Genomic DNA, 17,945 nt, shown 5'->3' with positions numbered 1-17,945 from the left:
TAGTTTTTCTTTTTCTCCATTTGCAGTAAGCTTTACTAATTTGAAAACAGCTGCCCTCTGGAACAAATGGAGAATTGTTTCACATTCTGTTAGGAACGTGTTATGGAATGCATTGCCCCTGTTGGCTCAGTGTACTTGCCTGATAAAATTTGTTGAATTCCTATCAGTTTTAGTACCATGCCAAATGTTTATCTAGACAGAGCCAATGTACATTTTCCTGGAAACTAGCCAATTATAGGAATAAGAATCATTTCCGTTGGGAGGCCTCTTTGTGTTACTATTAATGATTGTCCTGCTGGGGGCACAGAAAGTCCCCTAACTTCCTAGCTGTGTGCTCTCTTCTACTTCCAGCATTCAGGACAGCACAAGAATCAGTGGGAGAACTCATCCCCTCTTTTTTGGGTAGTGAAAAATATCAAATATAAAAAAACATAAAACATTCTAAAGGATTGGGGGAGGAGTGAGGAAGGGCTGAACAGAAAATGGGTGATAAAGGGTTAGCACAAGGAGTCTTTGAGAGGTAGATTACTTCCTTCCCTTGATTGTAGTGGTGATTACAGGAATCTACACATGTGATAAGGTTGCTTAGAACCCCTCCCCCCCAATACACACACACAAATGAGTGCATACAAAAGTGGTAAAATCTAAGTAAGGTCTATGAATTGTATCAAAGTCGATTTTCTGGCTTTGATAGTGCAATTTCTGATAGTTTTTTGATAGTTTGATTTTCTGGTTTTGTAACTTCTTATATAAGATGTTACAATTGTGGGAAACTGGGTGAGTGTACAAGGGACATGCCTGTACTATTTTTCAACTCCCTATGAACCGATAATTATTTCCAAATAAAAGGTTTTAAAAATTCCAAATGATCTGCCAACTCCTAACCATTTGAATGATAACATTTATTCAAAAGTATTCTAAGGAAAACCATTTCTTCATTTCTCATCAGCTAGATAACAATGAATAATGGTCAGTTTTCTCAGTACTATGACCCTGATAAATGACAACTCAGGAACATTAGAATTTTCCTCATTTCCAGTTTAGTATTATGTACTGGCTTTTTTTTTTTTTAACCTAGAAATCACTTGCTACAAAGAGCACTGTAGAAAGAGGCAGGTAAGCTTCCAAACAGAGGGACAGGAAAAACAGGTATGGAAGTGTAATGGAACAGAGGGGAGGTGGTTTTATAACTCTCCTTGACTTCAACAGTCAGAAAAGTTGAACTGTGTCCCCTCCCACCCTGGTCTAGGGCTCCAAGCTGGTATATGACTCACTATAATGTCCTTTTGTCTTTTCATCTGCATCAGTGGCCCTGCAGTTTCTCACTTGAGGTCCAGGTTTGGAAAGACAAGTCTGTTTCCTTGAGTCATATTCTATAAGGAGATCAGGGTAACTTTCTCCAAATCTATGTATTTGTTTAATTTCATTAAAAAATATACTTATTTGCTTATTTCTTTGGCTGCACTGAGTCTTAGTTACAGCATGCAGGATTTTCGTTGTGGATGTGGGATCTAGTTCCCTGACCAGGGATCAAACCTGGGCCCCCTGCATTGAGAGCATGGAGTCTTAAACGCTGGAACACCAGGGAAGTCCCTGTTTCATTTCTTCATTCCTTCATTTATTGAACATTTCTTGAGCTTCCATTAAAAATATAATAAGGAAAAAGTAGGAGATGGCTCCTTCCCTCAAGGAGACAGACACAGCACTATCACTACTACTACTTCTACTGCTATTACTACTACTGCTGCTGCTGCTGCTACCACTACTACAATGCAATATAATATAGAGATTTGGGTACACATTCCATAGGGGAACTGAGGAGAAAGCAGTGAGGTGCTAGGAATCCCAGGGAGGAGCCACTGGAAAAGTTTCACACAGGAAGAGTCTTTTTTTTTTTTTTTAACATCTTTATTGGGGTATAATTGCTTTACAATGGTGTGTTAGTTTCTGCTTTATAACAAAGTGAATCAGTTATACATATACATATGTTCCCATATCTCTTCCCTCTTGCGTCTCCCTCCCTCCCACCCTCCCTATCCCACCCCTCCAGGCGGTCACAAAGCACCAAGCTGATCTCCCTGTGCTATGCGGCTGCTTCCCGCTAGCTATCCACCTTACGCTTGGTAGTGTATATATTGAGCTGGGTTTCAAAGACTAGGCAGCAGTTTACCAGGTGAAGAAGGAGGAAGCAAGGCATTCCAGGCAGAGGGAATGAACTTGGAGGCATAAAAGAAGTGTGGATTGAGAGTTCGGTGTGTATGAATAAGAAATGATAAAGTAATTTGAAGACAGGTTGTGAAGAACTTTATGTCATGCTTAGGATATTGGCTTTTTATCTTCAAGACAATGGGAACTAGATTTTTTTCTTGTTCACCTATTTATATGTTAATGTATTACTATTACTTAATAATACAAACAAATATAAATATTATATGATCATATATAATAAATGTAATAAATAATATAAATATAAAATAATATATTTATGCTAACTTACTAACATTATTATGTGAATAATTTTTTTGGTAGTTCATTACAAAAAAAGAAAGAAAATGTCTACATACTACTTTTCTGGCCTAAGAAGTATTTTTCATTGAATAGAGCTACTTTGTTTTAGAAAGCATGACTTCCTTACAAACAATGTATTGAACAAAATCAGTGCAAGTCCACTGCTCTCAGTAACCGCTTGTTTTTGGAGTGCTGCTCAGAACATTTCAAAGAGAGACTGCTCTAGCAAGGCCTTGCACAATGGCAAGACAGAGGCAAAATGCTTTTTACTTACTAAAATTTCATTAAGAAAAAAAGATCAACAAAAATTTCAGGGGAATGTTCAATACTTAAAGTCCATTGGTACTATGTTTTTTAGATTTACTTGGACCTTAAACTCTTGTTTTAAAATACTGATATTAGAGTCTGGTTTTTACTTTTTTTTGGGGGGGGGGGTTTACTTTTATTTAGCTGGCTTCCCAAGCATTCGTCTTGAGAATCCTGCACCTTCATTGGACAGTTATTCCCTGGAGCATGCACACAAAGTTCTCTGTACAAGACTCTATGGAAAAGTCTACTCCTGGCATTTGGAAGGTCTATCCTTGTGACTTATGGCTTGGGCATCCATTTGGAACCATTGTGAACCATTTGAGGGGCTCACGCTGTCTAAATTAAGAGAGTACTTCTTACCAGGTGGCTTCCTCCTCTTCTGGCTGCACCTCACTTTCAGCTGCTCCCAGAGATACCTGTCTGTCTTTTTGAGGTTCTCCCTAGGGCCATCCAAAGTAAATTTTAGCATTGCCACATATTTTAAGTCAGACTTACTCCAAACAAACCTCCCAAATTTGGTGAAAGTCAACCAAACCATTTTTAGTGATTCAGTAACAGAAAACTAGAAATGTAACTTATAAATTACTTTCCTTAATAAATACGAACAACAGGGCTTCCCTGGTGGCACAGTAGTTAGGAATCCACCTGCCAATGCAGGGGACATGGGTTCGAGCCCTGGTCCGGGAAGATCCCACATGCCGCGGAGCAGCTAAGCCTGTGAGCCACAACTACTGAGCCTGCGTGCCACAACTACTGAAGCCCGCACGCCTAGAACCCATGCTCCACAACAAGAGAAGCCACTGTAGTGAGAAGCCCGCGCACCGCCAGCGAAGAGTAGCCCCTGCTCGCCAAAACTAGAGAAAGCCCGCGGGCAGCAACGAAGACCCAACGCAGCCAAAAATAAATAAATAAATAGACAAAAAAAAATTAAAAACAATAATATAAATTTACCTTTCTTAACAACAAAAACAAAAAGCAACAAAAGAACAACAATGACAACAAAAGACAGAAAAAGAGAGATCCTGAAAATACATAGAAGGACAGGGTAGGGCTTCCCTGGTGGCGCAGTGGTTGAGAGTCCGCCTGCCGATGCAGGGGACACGGGTTCGTGCCCCGGTCCGGTAAGATCCCACATGCTGCGGAGCGGCTGGGCCCGTGAGCCGTGGCCGCTGAGCCTGCGCGTCCGGAGCCTGTGCTCCGCAACGGGAGAGGCCCCAGCAGTGAGAGGCCTGTGTACCGCAAAAACAAAAAAAAAAGGACAGGGTAGAAGAAGAGGCAGCTATTGCAATGATGTGAGAAATGATCAGGCCCTGAAAGACAGTGATTTTGATGGGTTTGTGTTACTGAGTTGGTCTAATTGATCTCGGAGAGACAGCAGTGAGCAGTCCTGAAGAGAGATCTTAGTTCCCTGCCCAGGAATTGGACCTGGGTAGCCTGGATGAAAATCAGGAATCCTAGCCGCTAGACCACCAGGGACTAGAGGCTAGAAAGAAAGTGGCCCTGGCCCTTTCCCCCAGTTGAAAGCAAGAATGTTTCAAGGAGGCAAAAACTGTAAAAATAGGTACGAAGTTTATTATTAGAGACACAGTACAAGGTATGGCAGAGCACACAGAGCATAAAGTTTGTTTATTTAAGACAGGAACTAGGCAGAAATACATACCCAGAGAGAAAGCTTATGGCCATCCTGAACAAAGAGTGTAGTAACGAGGTGATTTAAATTAATATTTAAATAGGACAGTCCTTCCAGGTCTTTGTTTACCTTTGGCTAATTATCTTGTTTCTTTTTTCACACCTGACTGGTCCTAGGACCCTCCCCAACATGTGTGCGCAACTTTAAAAAAAATTTTATTTATTTATTTTTTTGTATAGAAATGTTTTATTTTTTGAATTTTATTTTATTTTTATTTTTTATACAGCAGGTTCTTATTAGTCATCCATTTTATACATATTAGTGTATACATGTCAATCCCAATCTCCCAATTCATCCCACCACCACCCCCCTGCCGTTTTCCCCCCTTGGTGTCCATACATTTGTTCTCTACATCTGTGTCTCAATTTTTGCCCTGCAAACCGGTTCATCTGTACCATTTTCTAGGTTCCACATATATGCATTAATATACGATATTTGTTTTTCTCTTTCTGACTTACTTCACTCTGTAGGACAGTCTCTAGATGCATCCACGTCTCTACAAATGACCCAATTTCATTCCTTTTTATGGCTGAGTAATATTCTATTGTATATATGTACCACTTCTTCTTTATCCATTTGTCTGTCGATGGGCATTTGGGTTGCTTCCATGACCTGGCTATTGTAAATAGTGCTGCAATGAACATTGGGGTGCATGTGTCTCTCTGAATGGTGGTTTTCTCTGGGTATATGCCCAGTAGTGGGATTGCTGGGTCATATGGTAATTCTATTTTTATTTTTTAGGGAACCTCCACACTGTTCTCCATAGTGGCTGTATCAATTTACATTCCCACCAACAGGGCAAGAGGGTTCCCTTTTCTCCACACCCTCTCCAGCATTTCTTGTTTATAGATTTTCTGATGATGCCCATTCTAACCAGTGTGAGGTGATACCTCATTGTAGTTTTGATTTGCATTGCTCTAATAATTAGTGATGTTGAGCAGCTTTTCATGTGCTTCTTGGGCATCTGTATGTCTTCTTTGGAGAAATGTCTATTTAGGTCTTCTGCCCATTTTTGGATTGGGTTGTTTGGTTTTTTTCATATTGAGCTGCATGAGCTGTTAGTATATTTTGGAGATTAATCCTTTGTCAGTTGCTTCGTTTGTAAATATTTTCTCCCCTTCTGAGGGTTGTCTTTTCGTCTTGTTTACTGTTTCCTTTGCTGTGCAAAAGCTTTTAAGTTTCATTAGGTCCCATTGGTTTATTTTTGTTTTTTATTTCCATTACTCTAGAAGATGGGTCAAAAAAGATCTTGCTGTGATTTATGTCAAAGAGTGTTCTTCCTATGTTTTCCTCTAAGAGTTTTGTTGTTGTTATGGTTGTAAAGAGATATTTACTGGGACTCTTGTATAGAAAGGACAAGCTCAAGAAGGAACATGGCAGAATTACAAGATTATGAAAGCCACGGTCCAGGAAAACCTGGACCAAGGAAGCACTCTTTAAAAATCTTGAGTATGGTAGTACTTCGTATAGCACATAATAAATTTATAGAACTTACTATTTGAGGATGGTAGTAGAAATACCTCTTTTTTTTTTAAATGGTACAGTTAATACTTTGAATGTGAGAGACACACAAAGCTATTAACAAAGTTGAAATATACCTAATCGAATCCTGGAACAGATGGAGTACCTGAGCATCCATATCCCTAAGATCAAGGCAAAAGCTTTAAACAGTCATCCAACAATTCAGTGTAAACCAACACATTTTTTTAATATCCTGAACGCAGAGTTTTTTACCTTAATGGCTGATTACACCTGGGAAATTGTACCTGCCTTAATAGTCTGCTTCATCCACTTTACTTCGGGTTGACTTTGCCTTACAGAAAGCAACCATTAAAGTTTATTTTCCCTTGCCAAAGATTTTAAAAGTAGTCAAGCATTATATACAAATACAGAAAGGCCTATGCCAAGTTAACAAATGAAAATTTTAACTCAAAATGAGCTATGCACACTGACAGTAAGTGCATTGGTATACTCTATACAAAATGATGCTGGAAAGTTTACAAACAATTGGTGATGTAAAACAGTGGTTTCCTAGGAACTTACTTAATCAGACCTTTAGAGGGCCCTAGCAAACTTCATTTTTAACAAGGGTGCCAGATGATTCTAGAATTTGATTAAAGTGTAGTTTGGGGAAGCACTTTAACCTTCATTGTGTGTCAGATTACATATAAAATTAAATTACAAACCATGTAACAGAACAAAAAATAATATCCTTATATAAACTATTAGTAGATACCTAAATACAATAGGGCTTTTAAAATGAAAACATGTGTGTATAGTTGTATTCATAAAGTACACTAATCAAAAGCTATACAATATTAACAGCAAATCCAAATGCAAATGAAGATATTCCTCTGAATTTCGTGTTTCATTGAGCATCAAAAAACACCAATCTTTTAGTCCTTTTCTTGTGCATTATTCTGTATCCACATTCTGTGCATCGGATTGGATCCCTTGATTTTATTTCATTTTCTGTGTGACATTCTCCACAGATATATATCATTGGCTGTTGATTTGGGAGTTGAACGTCCTTCTGGGTGTCCATTGTTGTACCCACATAACTTGGAGAAACTTCTCTGTGCTTGCAAACAGATTCTGACTCACCGCTGTGTCCCCTCTAAGAGTTTTATAGTGTCCGGTCTTACATTTAGGTCCTTCATCCATTTGGAGTTTATTTTTGTGTATGGTGTTAGGGAGTGTTCTAATTTCATTCTTTTACATGTAGCTGTCCAGTTTTCCCAGCACCACTTATTGAAGACTGTCTTTTCTCCATTGTATATCCTTGCCTCCTTTGTCATAGATTAGTTGACCATAGGTGTGTGGCTTTATCTCTGGGCTTTCTATCCTATTCCATTGATCTATATTTCAGTTTTTGTGCCAGTACCACATTGTCTTGATTACTGTAGCATTGTAGTATAGTCTGAAGTCAGGGAGTCTGATTCCTCCAGCTCCGTTTTTTTCCATCAAGATTGCTTTAGCGGGGCTTCCCTGGTGGCGCAGTGGTTAAGAATCTGCCTGCCTATGCAGGGGACATGGGTTCGCACCCTGGCCCAGGAAGATCACACATGCTGCAGAGCAACTAAGCCCATGCAACACAGCTACTAAGCCTGTGCTCTAGAGCTCACGTGACACAACTAGTGAGCCTAGATGCCACAACTACTGAGGCCCGTGTGCCTAGAGCCTCTGCTGTGCAACAAGAGAAGCCACTACAATGAGAAGCCTGCACACTGCAACAAAGAGTAGCCCCCACTCGCCACAACCAGAGAAAGCCCGCGCACAGCAATGAAGATCCAATGCAGCCAAAAATTTAAAAAAATAAAAAATATATTGCTTTGGCTATTCAGGGTCTTTTGCGTCTCCATACAAATTTTAAGACATTTTGTACTAGTTCTGCAGAAAATGCCATTGGTAATTTGATAAGGATTGCATTGAATCTGTAGATTGCTTTGGGTAGTGTATTCATTTTCACAATACTGATTCTTCCAATCCAAGAAAATCCTATATCTCTCCATCTGTGTCATCTTGGATTTCTTTCATCAGTGTCTTCTACTTTTCTGAGTACAGTTCTTTTACCTCCTTAGGAAGGTTTATTCCTAGGTATTTTATTCTTTTTGTTGCAATGGTAAATGGAATTGTTTCCTTAATTTCTCTTTCAGATTTTTCATCATTAGTGTATAGGAATGCAAGAGATTTCTGTGCATTAATTTTGTATCCTTCAACTTTACCAAATTCATTGATTAGCTCTAGTAGTTTTCTGGTGGCACCTTTAGGATTATCTATGTAGAGTACCATGTCATCTGCAAACAGTGACAGTTTCATTTCTTCTTTCCAATTTGTATTCCTTTTATTTCTTTTTCTTCTCTGATTGCCATGGGGAGGAATTCCAAAACTATGTTGAATAATAGTGGTGAGAGTGAACATCATTATCTTGTTCCTGACCTTAGAGGAAATGTTTTCAGTTTTTCACCATTGAGAATGATGGTTGCTGTGGGTTTGTTGTATATGGCCTTTATTATGTTAAGGTAGGTTCTGTCTGTGCCCACTTTCTGGAAAGTTTTTTATCATATATGGGTGTTGAATTTTCTCAAAGCTTTTTCTGCATCTATTGAGATGATCATATATGGTTTTTATTCTTCAATTTGTTAATATGGTGTATCACATTGATTGATTTGCGTATATTGAAGAATCCTTGCATCCCTGGGATAAATCCCAATTGATCATGGTGTATGATCCCTTTTTATGTGTTGTTGGATTCTGTTTGCTAGTATTTTGTTGAGGATTTTTGCATCTGTATTCATCAGTGATACTGGTCTGTAATTTTCTTTTCTTGTGGTATCTTTGTCTGGTTTCGGTATCAGGGTGATGGTGGCCTCATAGAATGAGTTTGGGAGTGTTCCTTCCTCTGCAATTTTTTGGAAGAGTTTGAGAAGGATGGCTGTTAGCCCTTCTCTAAATGTCTAATAGAATTCACCTGTGAAGCCATCTGGTCCTGGACTTTTGTTTGTTGGAAGAATTTTAATCACAGTTTCAATTTCATTACTTGTGATTCATCTGTTCATATTTTCCATTTCTTCCTGGTAGAAATTTATACCTTTCTAAGAATTTGTCCATTTCTTCCAGGTTGTCCATTTCATTGGCATACAGTTGCTTGTAGTAGCCTCTTAGGATGCTTTGTATTTCTGCGGTGTCCACTGTAACTTCTCCTTTTTCATTTCTAATTTTATTGATTTGAGTCCTCTCCCTCTTTTTCTTGATGAGTCTGGCTAAAGGTTTATCAATTTTGTTTATCTTCTCAAAGAACCAGCTTTCAGATTTATTGATCTTTGCTATTGTTTTCGTTGTTTCTATTTCATTTATTTCTGCTCTGATCTTTATGATTTCCTTCCTTCTACTAATTTTGGTTTTTGTTTGTTCTCCTTTCTCTAGTTCCTTTAGGTGTAAGGTTAGATTGTTTATTTGAGATTTTTCTTGTTTCTTGAGGTAAGATTATACTGCTATAAACTTCCCTCTTAGAACTGCTTTTGCTACATCCCATAGGTTTTGGATCATCATATTTTAGTTGTCATTTGTCTTTAGGTGTTTTTTGATTTCCTCTTTGATTTTTTCACTGATCTCTTGGTTATTTAGTAACATATTGTTCAGCCTCCAGGTGTTTGTGTTTTTTATGTTTTTTTCCCTGTAATTTACTTCTAATCTCACAGAGTTGTGGTCGGAAAAGATGCTTGATATGATTTCAATTTTCTTAAATTTACCGAGGCTTTATTTGTGACCCAAGATGTAATCTATCCTGGACAATGGTCCGTGTGCACTTGAGAAGAAAGTGTAATCTGTTGTTTTGCGATGTAATGTCCTATAAATATCAATTAAGTCTATCTGCTCTATTGTGTCATTTAAAGCTTGTGTTTCCTTATTAATTTTCTGACTGGATGATCTGTCCATTGGTGTAAGTGAGGTGTTAAAGTCCCCCACTATTATTGTGTTACTGTTGATTTCCTCTTTTAGAGTTGTTAGCAGTTGCCTTATGTTTTGAGGTGCTCCTATGTTGGGTGCATATATATTTATAATTGTTATATCTTCTTCTTGGATTGATCCCTTGATCATTATGTAGTGTCCCTCCTTGTTTCTTGTAACATTCTTTATGTTAAAGTCTATTTTATCTGATATGAGCATTGCTACTCCAGCTTTCATTTGATTTCCATTTGCATGTAATATCTTTTGCCATCCCCTCACTTTCAGTCTGTATGTGTCCCTAAGTCTGAAGTGTGTCTCTTGTACACAGCATATATATAGTCTTGTTTTTGTATCCATTTAGCAAGCCTGTATCTTTTGGATGGAGCATTTAATCCATTCACATTAAAGGTAATTATTGATATGTATGTTCCTATTACCATTTTCTTAATTGTTTTGGGTTTGTTTTTGTAGGTCCTTTTCTTCTTTCGTGTTTCCCACTTAGAGAAGTTCCTTTAGCATTTGCTGTAGAGCTGAATTTTCTTAGGTTTTTCTTGATTTCTCCGTCGAATCTGAATGAGATCCTTGCTGGGTAGGGTAATCTTTGTTGCAGCTTCTTCACTTTCATCACTTTAAATATATCGTGCCACTCCCTTCTGGCTGGTAGAGTTTCTGCTGAGAAATCAGCTGTTAACCTTATGGGAGTTCTGTTGTATGTTATTTGTCGTTTTTCCCTTGTTGCTTTTAATAATTTTTCTTTGTCTTTAATTTTTGTCAATTTGATTACTATGTGTCTCAGTGTGTCTCTCCTTGGGTTTATCCTGCCTGGGACTGTCTGCACTTCCTGGACTTGGGTGACTATTTCCTTTCCCATGTTAGGGAAGTTTTCGACTATAATCTCTTCAAATATTTTCTTGGGTCCTTTCTCTCTCTCTTCTTCTGGGACCCCTATAATGCGAATGTTGCTGCGTTTAATGTTGTCCCAGAGGGCTCTTAGGCTCTCTTCATTTCTTTCTTTCTTTTTTTTTTTATAATTCTGTATTTTAATTTATTTTTTATTAATTTATTTTTGGCTACATTGGGTCTTCATTGCTGCACGCAAGCTTTCTCTAGTTGCGGCGAGCAGGGGCTACTCTTTGTTGCGGTGCGTGGGCTTCTCATTGCGGTGGCTTCTCTTGTTGCAGAGCACGGGCTCTAGGCACGCGGGCTTCAGTAGTTGTCACACGCGGGCTCAGTAGTTGTGGCTCACAGGCTCTAGAGCGCAGGCTCAGTAGTTGTGGTACATGGGCTTAGTTGCTCCGAGGCATGTGGGATCTTCCCAGACCAGAGCTCAAACCCATGTCCCCTGCACTGGCAGGCGGATTCTTAACCACTGAGCCACCAGGGAAGCCCTGTCTTCATTTCTTTTCATTCTTTTTTCTTTATTCTGTTCCGTGGCAGTGAATTCCACCATTCTGTCTTCCAGGTCACTTATCTGTTCTACTGCCTCAGTTATTCTGCTATTGATTCCTTGTAGTGTATTTTTCATTTCAGTTACTGTACTGTTCATCTCTGTGTGTTTGTTCTTTAATTCTTCTAGGTGTTTTTTATTTAATTCTTCCAGGACTTTGTTAAATATCTCTTGCATCTTCTTGATCTTTGCCTCCATTCTTTTTCCAAGGTCCTGTATCACCTTCGCTATCACTATTCTTAATTCTTTTTCTGGAAGGTTACCTATCGTCACTTCATTTAATTGTTTTTCTGAGGTTTTATCTGTTCCTTCATCTGGTACATAGCCCTCTGCCTTTTCATTTTGTCTCTCTTTCTGTGAATGTGGTTTTCCTTCCACAGGCTGCAGGATTGTCATTCTTCCTGCTTCTGCTGACTGGCCTCTGGTGGATGGGGCTATCTAAGAGGCTTGTGCAAGCTTCCTGATGGGAGGGACTGGTGGTGGGTAGAGCTGGGTATTGTTCTGGTGGGCAGAGCTCAGTAAAACTTTAATCTGTTTGTCTGCTGATGGGTGGGGCTGAGTTCCCTCCCTTTGGTTGTATGGGCTGAGGCAACTCAGCACTGGAGGCTACAGGCTCTTTGGTGGGGCTATATGGCGGACTCCAGCAGGGCTCACGCCAAGGAGTACTTCCCAGAATTTCTGCTGCCAGTATCCTTGTCCTCATGGTGAGAAACAGCTACCCCCCGCCTCTGCAGGAGACCCTCTAACACTAGCAGGTACATCTAGTTCAGTCTCCTGTGGAGTCATTGCTCCTTCCTCTGGGTCCTGATGTGCACATTACTTTGTGTATGCCCTCCAAGAGTGGAGACGCCAGTTTCTCCCAGTCCTGTCAGTCATGCAATCAAATCCTGCTAGCCTTCAAAGTCTGATTCACTGGGAATTCCTCCTCCCATTGCCAGATCCCCAGGTTTGGAAGCCTAACGTGGGGCTCACAACCTTCACTCCAGTGGGTGGACTTCTGTGGTATAATCGTTATCCAGTTTGTGAGTCACCACCCAGTGGTTATGGGATTTGATTTTATTGTGATTGCACCCCTCCTCCCATCTCATTGTGGTTTCTCTTTTGTATTTGGATGTGGGGTGTCTTTTTTGGTGAGTTCCAGCGTCTTCCTGCTGATGATTGTTCAGCAGTTAGTTATGATTCTGGTGCTCTCATAAGAGGGAGTGAGTGCAAGTCCTTCTACTCTGCCATCTTGAACCAATTTACACGTGTGCAATTTTTTGCTAAGATGGATCCCACTGCAGAGGTCTGTGGGTGCATGTCCACACTTATTATGGGGTGGCACCTCCTTCCTTTTTGACCCCCAAGTAGCCTTCCTGCACATGTGCAGACAGGGAAATTTTCTTTGACCTCAGCAGTGGTCATCTTATCTCTTTACTTCAGCAGAGCTCAGCTTCTGCCATTACCTTTGTCCTTGGAGTGTCTGGGTGAGAACAAAGCTTTAATTTTACTCCACTTGACAAACACAGCTGTTTGTCCCAGGGGCCCATCTATCTTCTACCTCACCCCCACTTGGGCCCTAGCCCAGACAAAGCCCCCTGCCTTAGCAGGGAGGGTTCTTTTTCCATTCAGATTTACACAGCCAATAACAAAATGGATGCTAAGACTGAAATAGCACAGGCTTTAATCAATGGCCAGAGAATGGAGAAGTAGGAACTTAGTTTGAAAATCACCTTCTCCTTGCAAGACCACCAGAATCACAACTAACTGCTGAACAACCATTGACAGGGAGACACCGGAACTAACCAAAAAAGATACCCCACATCCAAAGACAAAGGAGAGGCCAGAATGAGACGGTAGGAGTGGCACAATTACAATAAAATCAAATGCCATAACTCCTGGGTGGGTGACTCACAAACTGGAGAACATATACCACAGAAGACCACCCACTGGATTGAAGGTTCTGAGCCCACATCAGCCTTCTGAACTTGGGGGTCTGGCAATGGGAGGAGGAATTCCTAGAGAATCAGACTTTGAAGGCTAGTGGGATTTGATTGCAGGACAACCACAGGACTGGGGGAAACAGAGACTCCACTCTTGGAGGGCACACACAAAGTAATGTGTGCATTGGGACCCAGGGGAAGGAGCAGTGACCCCATAGAGACTGAACCAGACCTACCTCCTAGTGTTGGAGGGTCTCCTGAAGAGGTGGGGTGTGGCTGTGTCTCACAGAGAGGACAGGGACACTGGCAGCAGAAGTTATAGGAAGTACTCCTTGGTGTGAGCCCTCCCAGAGTCCTCAATTAGCCCCACCAAAGAGCCCGGGTAGGCTCCAGTGTTGGGTCACCTCAGGCCAAACAACCAACAGGGAGGGGACCCACCCAGCCCCACCCATCAGCAGACAAGCAGATTAAAGTTTTACTGAGTTCTGCCCACCAGAGCAACAGCCAGCTCTACCCACCACTGTTCCTCCCATCAGGACACTTTCATAAGTCTCTTAGATAGCCTCATCCACCAGAGGGCAGACAGCAGAAGCAAGAAGAACTACAATCCTGCAGCCTGTGGAACAAAAACCACATTCACAAAGAGATAGACAAGATGAAAAGGCAGAGGGCTATGTACCAGATTAAGGAACAAGATAAAACCCCAGAAAAACAACTAAATGAAGTGGAGATAAGCAAACTTCCAGAACAAGAATTCAGAATAGTGATAGTGAAGATGATCCAGGACCTCGGAAAAAGCATGGAGGCAAAGATCGAGAAGATGCAAGAAATGTTTAACAAAGATCTAGAAGAATTAAAGAACAACAAAACAGAGATGAACAATACAATAACAAATGAAAAATACACTAGAAGGAATCAATTGCAGAATAATTGTGGCAGAAGGACGGATAAGTGACCTGGAAGACAGAATGGTGAATTCACTGCTGTGGAACAGCATAAAGAAAAAAGAATGAAAAGAACTGAAGACAGCCTAAGAGACCTCTGGGACAACATTAAATGCAACAACATTCACATAATAGGGGTCCCAGATGGAGAAGAGAGAGAGAAAGGACCTGAGAAATAATTGAAGAGATTATAGTTGAAAATTTCCCTAACATGGGAAAGGAAATAGCCACCCAATTCCAGGAAGCATAGAGAGTCCCATACAGGATAAACCCAAGAAGAAACACACCAAGACACATAGTAATCAAATTGATAAAAATTAAAGAGAAAGAAAAACTATTGAAAGCAGCAAGAGAAAAATGACAAATAACATAGAAGGGAACTCCCTTAAGGGTATCAGCTGATTTCTCAGCAGAAACTCTACAACCCAGAAGGGAGTGGCATGATATACTTAAAGTGATGAAAGTGACGACCCTACAACCAAGATTACCCTACCCAGCAAGGATCTCATTCAGATTCGATGGAGAAAGCAAAAGCTTTACAGACAAGCAAAAGCTAAGAGAATTCAGCACCACCAAACAAGCTCTACGACAATGCTAAAGGAAATTCTCTAAGTGGGAAACACAAAAGAAGAAAAGGACCTACAAAAACAAACCCAAAACAATTAAGAAAATGGTAATAGGAACATATATATCGATAATTACCTTAAACGTGAATGGATTAAATGCTCCAACCAAAAGACACAGGCTCGCTGAATGGATACAAAAACAAGACCCATATATATGCTGTCTACAAGAGACCCACCTCAGACCTACGGACACATACAGACTGAAAGTGAGAGGATGGAAGAAGGTATTCCACACAAATGGAAATCAAAAGAAAACTGGAATAGCAGTACTCATATCCGATAAAATAGACTTTAAAATAGAGAATGTTACAAGAGACAAGGAAGGACACTACATAATGATCAAGGGATCAATCCAAGAAGAAGATATAACAATTATAAATATATATGCACCCAACATAGGAGCACCTCAATACATAAGGCAACTGCTAACAACTCTAAAAGAGGAAATCGACAGTAACACAATAATAATGGGGGACATTGACACCTCACTTACACCAATGGACAGATCATCCAGTCAGAAAATTAATAAGGAAACACAAGCTTTAAATGACACAATAGAGCAGATAGACTTAATTGATATTTATAGGACATTACATCGCAAAACAACAGATTACACTTTCTTCTCAAGTGCACAGGGACCATTGTCCAGGATAGATTACATCTTGGGTCAAAAAAAAAGCCTCGGTAAATTTAAGAAAATTGAAATCATATCAAGCATCTTTTCTGACCACAACTCTGTGAGATTAGAAGTAAATTACCGGGAAAAAAACATAAAAAACACAAACACCTGGAGGCTGAACAATATGTTACTAAATAACCAAGAGATCAGTAAAAAAATCAAAGAGGGAATCAAAAAATACCTAGAGACAAATGACAATGAAAACATGATGATCAAAAACCTATGGGATGTAGCAAAAGCAGTTCTAAGAGGGAAGGTTATCGCTATACAAGACTACCTCAAGAAACAAGAAAAATCTCAAATAAACAATCTAACCTTACACCTAAAGGAACTAGAGAAAGGAGAACAAACAAAAACCAAAATTAGTAGAAGGAAGGAAATCATAAAGATCAGAGCAGAAATAAATGAAATAGAAACAACCAAAACAATAGCAAAGATCAATAAATCTGAAAGCTGGTTCTTTGAGAAGATAAACAAAATTGATAAACCTTTAGCCAGACTCATCAAGAAAAAGAGGGAGAGGACTCAAATCAATAAAATTAGAAATGAAAAAGGAGAAGTTACAATGGACACCGCAGAAATACAAAGCATCCTAAGAGGCTACTACAAGCAACTGTATGCCAATGAAATGGACAACCTGGAAGAAATGGACAAATTCTTAGAAAGGTGTAAATTTCCAAGACTGAACCAGGAAGAAATGGAAAATATGAACAGAGAAATCACAAGTAATGAAATTGAAACTGTGATTAAAATTCTTCCAACAGGGCCTTCCCTGGTGGTGCAGTGGTTGAGAGTCCACCTGCCAATGTGGGGGACGCGGGTTCGTGCCCTAGTCCAGGAAGATCCCACATGCCGCGGAGTGGCAAGGCCCATGAGCCGTGGCCACGGGGCCTGCGCGTCCGGAGCCTGTGCTCCGCAGTGGGATAGGCCACAACAGTGAGAGACCCACGTACCGCAAAAAAAAGAAAATTCTTCCAACAAACAAAAGTCCAGGACCAGAAGGCTTCACAGGTGAATTCTATCAGACATTTAGAGATGAGCTAACACCATCCTTCTCAAACTCTTCCAAAAATTTGCAAAGAAGCAACATTCCCAATCTCATTCTATGAGGCCACCATCACCCTGATACCAAAACCAGACAAAGATACTACAAAAAAAGAAAATTACAGACCAATATCACTGATGAATATAGATTCAAAAATCCTCGACAAAATACTAGCAAACAGAATCCAACAACACATTAAAAGAGATCATACACCATCATCAAGTAGGATTTATCCCAGGGATGCAAGGATTCTTCAATATACGCAAATCAATCAATGTGATACAACATATTAACAAATTGAAGAATAAAAACCATATATGATCATCTCAGTAGATGCAGAAAAAGCTTTTGGCAAAATTCAACACCCATATATGATAAAAACTCTCCAGAAAGTGGGCATAGAGAGAACCCACCTCCACATAATAAAGGCCATATACAACAAACCCACAGCAACCATCATTCTCAATGGTGAATAACTGAAAACATTTCCTCTAAGGTCAGGAACAAGACAAGGATGTTCACTCTCGCCACTATTATTCAACATAATTTTGGAATTCCTCCCCATGGCAATCAGGGAAGAAAAAGTAATAAAAGGAATACAAATTGGAAAAGAAGAAATGAAACTGTCACTGTTTGCACATGACATGATACTATACGTAGATAATCCTAAAGATGCCACCAGAAAACTACTAGAGCTAATCAATGAATTTGGTAAAGTTGCAGGATACAAAATTAATGCACAGAAATCTCTTGCATTCCTATACACTAATGATGAAAAATCTGAAAGAGAAATTAAGGAAACACTCCCATTTACCATTGCAACAAAATGAATAAAATACCTAGGAATAAACCTACCTAGGGAGACAAAAGACCTGTATGCAGAAAACTATAAGACACTGATGAAAGAAATTAAAGATGATACCAACAAATCAAAAGATATACCATGTTTCTGGATTGGAAGACTCAATATTATGAAAATGACTATACTATCCAAAGCAATCTACAGATTCAATGCAATCCCTATCAAATTACCAATGGCATTCTCTATGGAACTAGAACAAAAAATCTTAAAATTAGTGTGGAGACACAAAAGACCCCGAATAGCCAAAACAGTCTTGAGGAAAAAATACGGAGCTGGAGGAATCAGACTCCCTGACTTCAGACTATACTACAAAGCTACAGTAAGCAAGACAATATGGTACTGGCACAAAAACAGAAATATATATCAATGGAACAGGGTAGAAAGCCCAGAGATAAGCCCACGCACCTATGGTCAACTAATCTATGACAAAGGAGGCAAAGATATACAATGGAGAAAAGGCAG

At 39.7% G+C, this 17,945-nt stretch overlaps 1 pseudogene; it reads right to left on the bottom strand.

Moving 5' to 3' along the window:
* Positions 1-6,875: 6,875 nt before the first annotated feature.
* On the bottom strand, positions 6,876-7,052 carry LOC132424161 (DNA-directed RNA polymerases I, II, and III subunit RPABC4 pseudogene; annotated as a pseudogene).
* Between the last annotated feature and the right edge of the window lie 10,893 nt (positions 7,053-17,945).

Source organism: Delphinus delphis, chromosome 4, assembly GCF_949987515.2.
Source record: "Delphinus delphis chromosome 4, mDelDel1.2, whole genome shotgun sequence".
Classification (NCBI taxonomy): Eukaryota; Metazoa; Chordata; class Mammalia; order Artiodactyla; family Delphinidae; genus Delphinus; species Delphinus delphis.
Note: the sequence above shows the minus strand (reverse complement) of the source record. Positions and strands in the feature narration are given on the sequence as shown.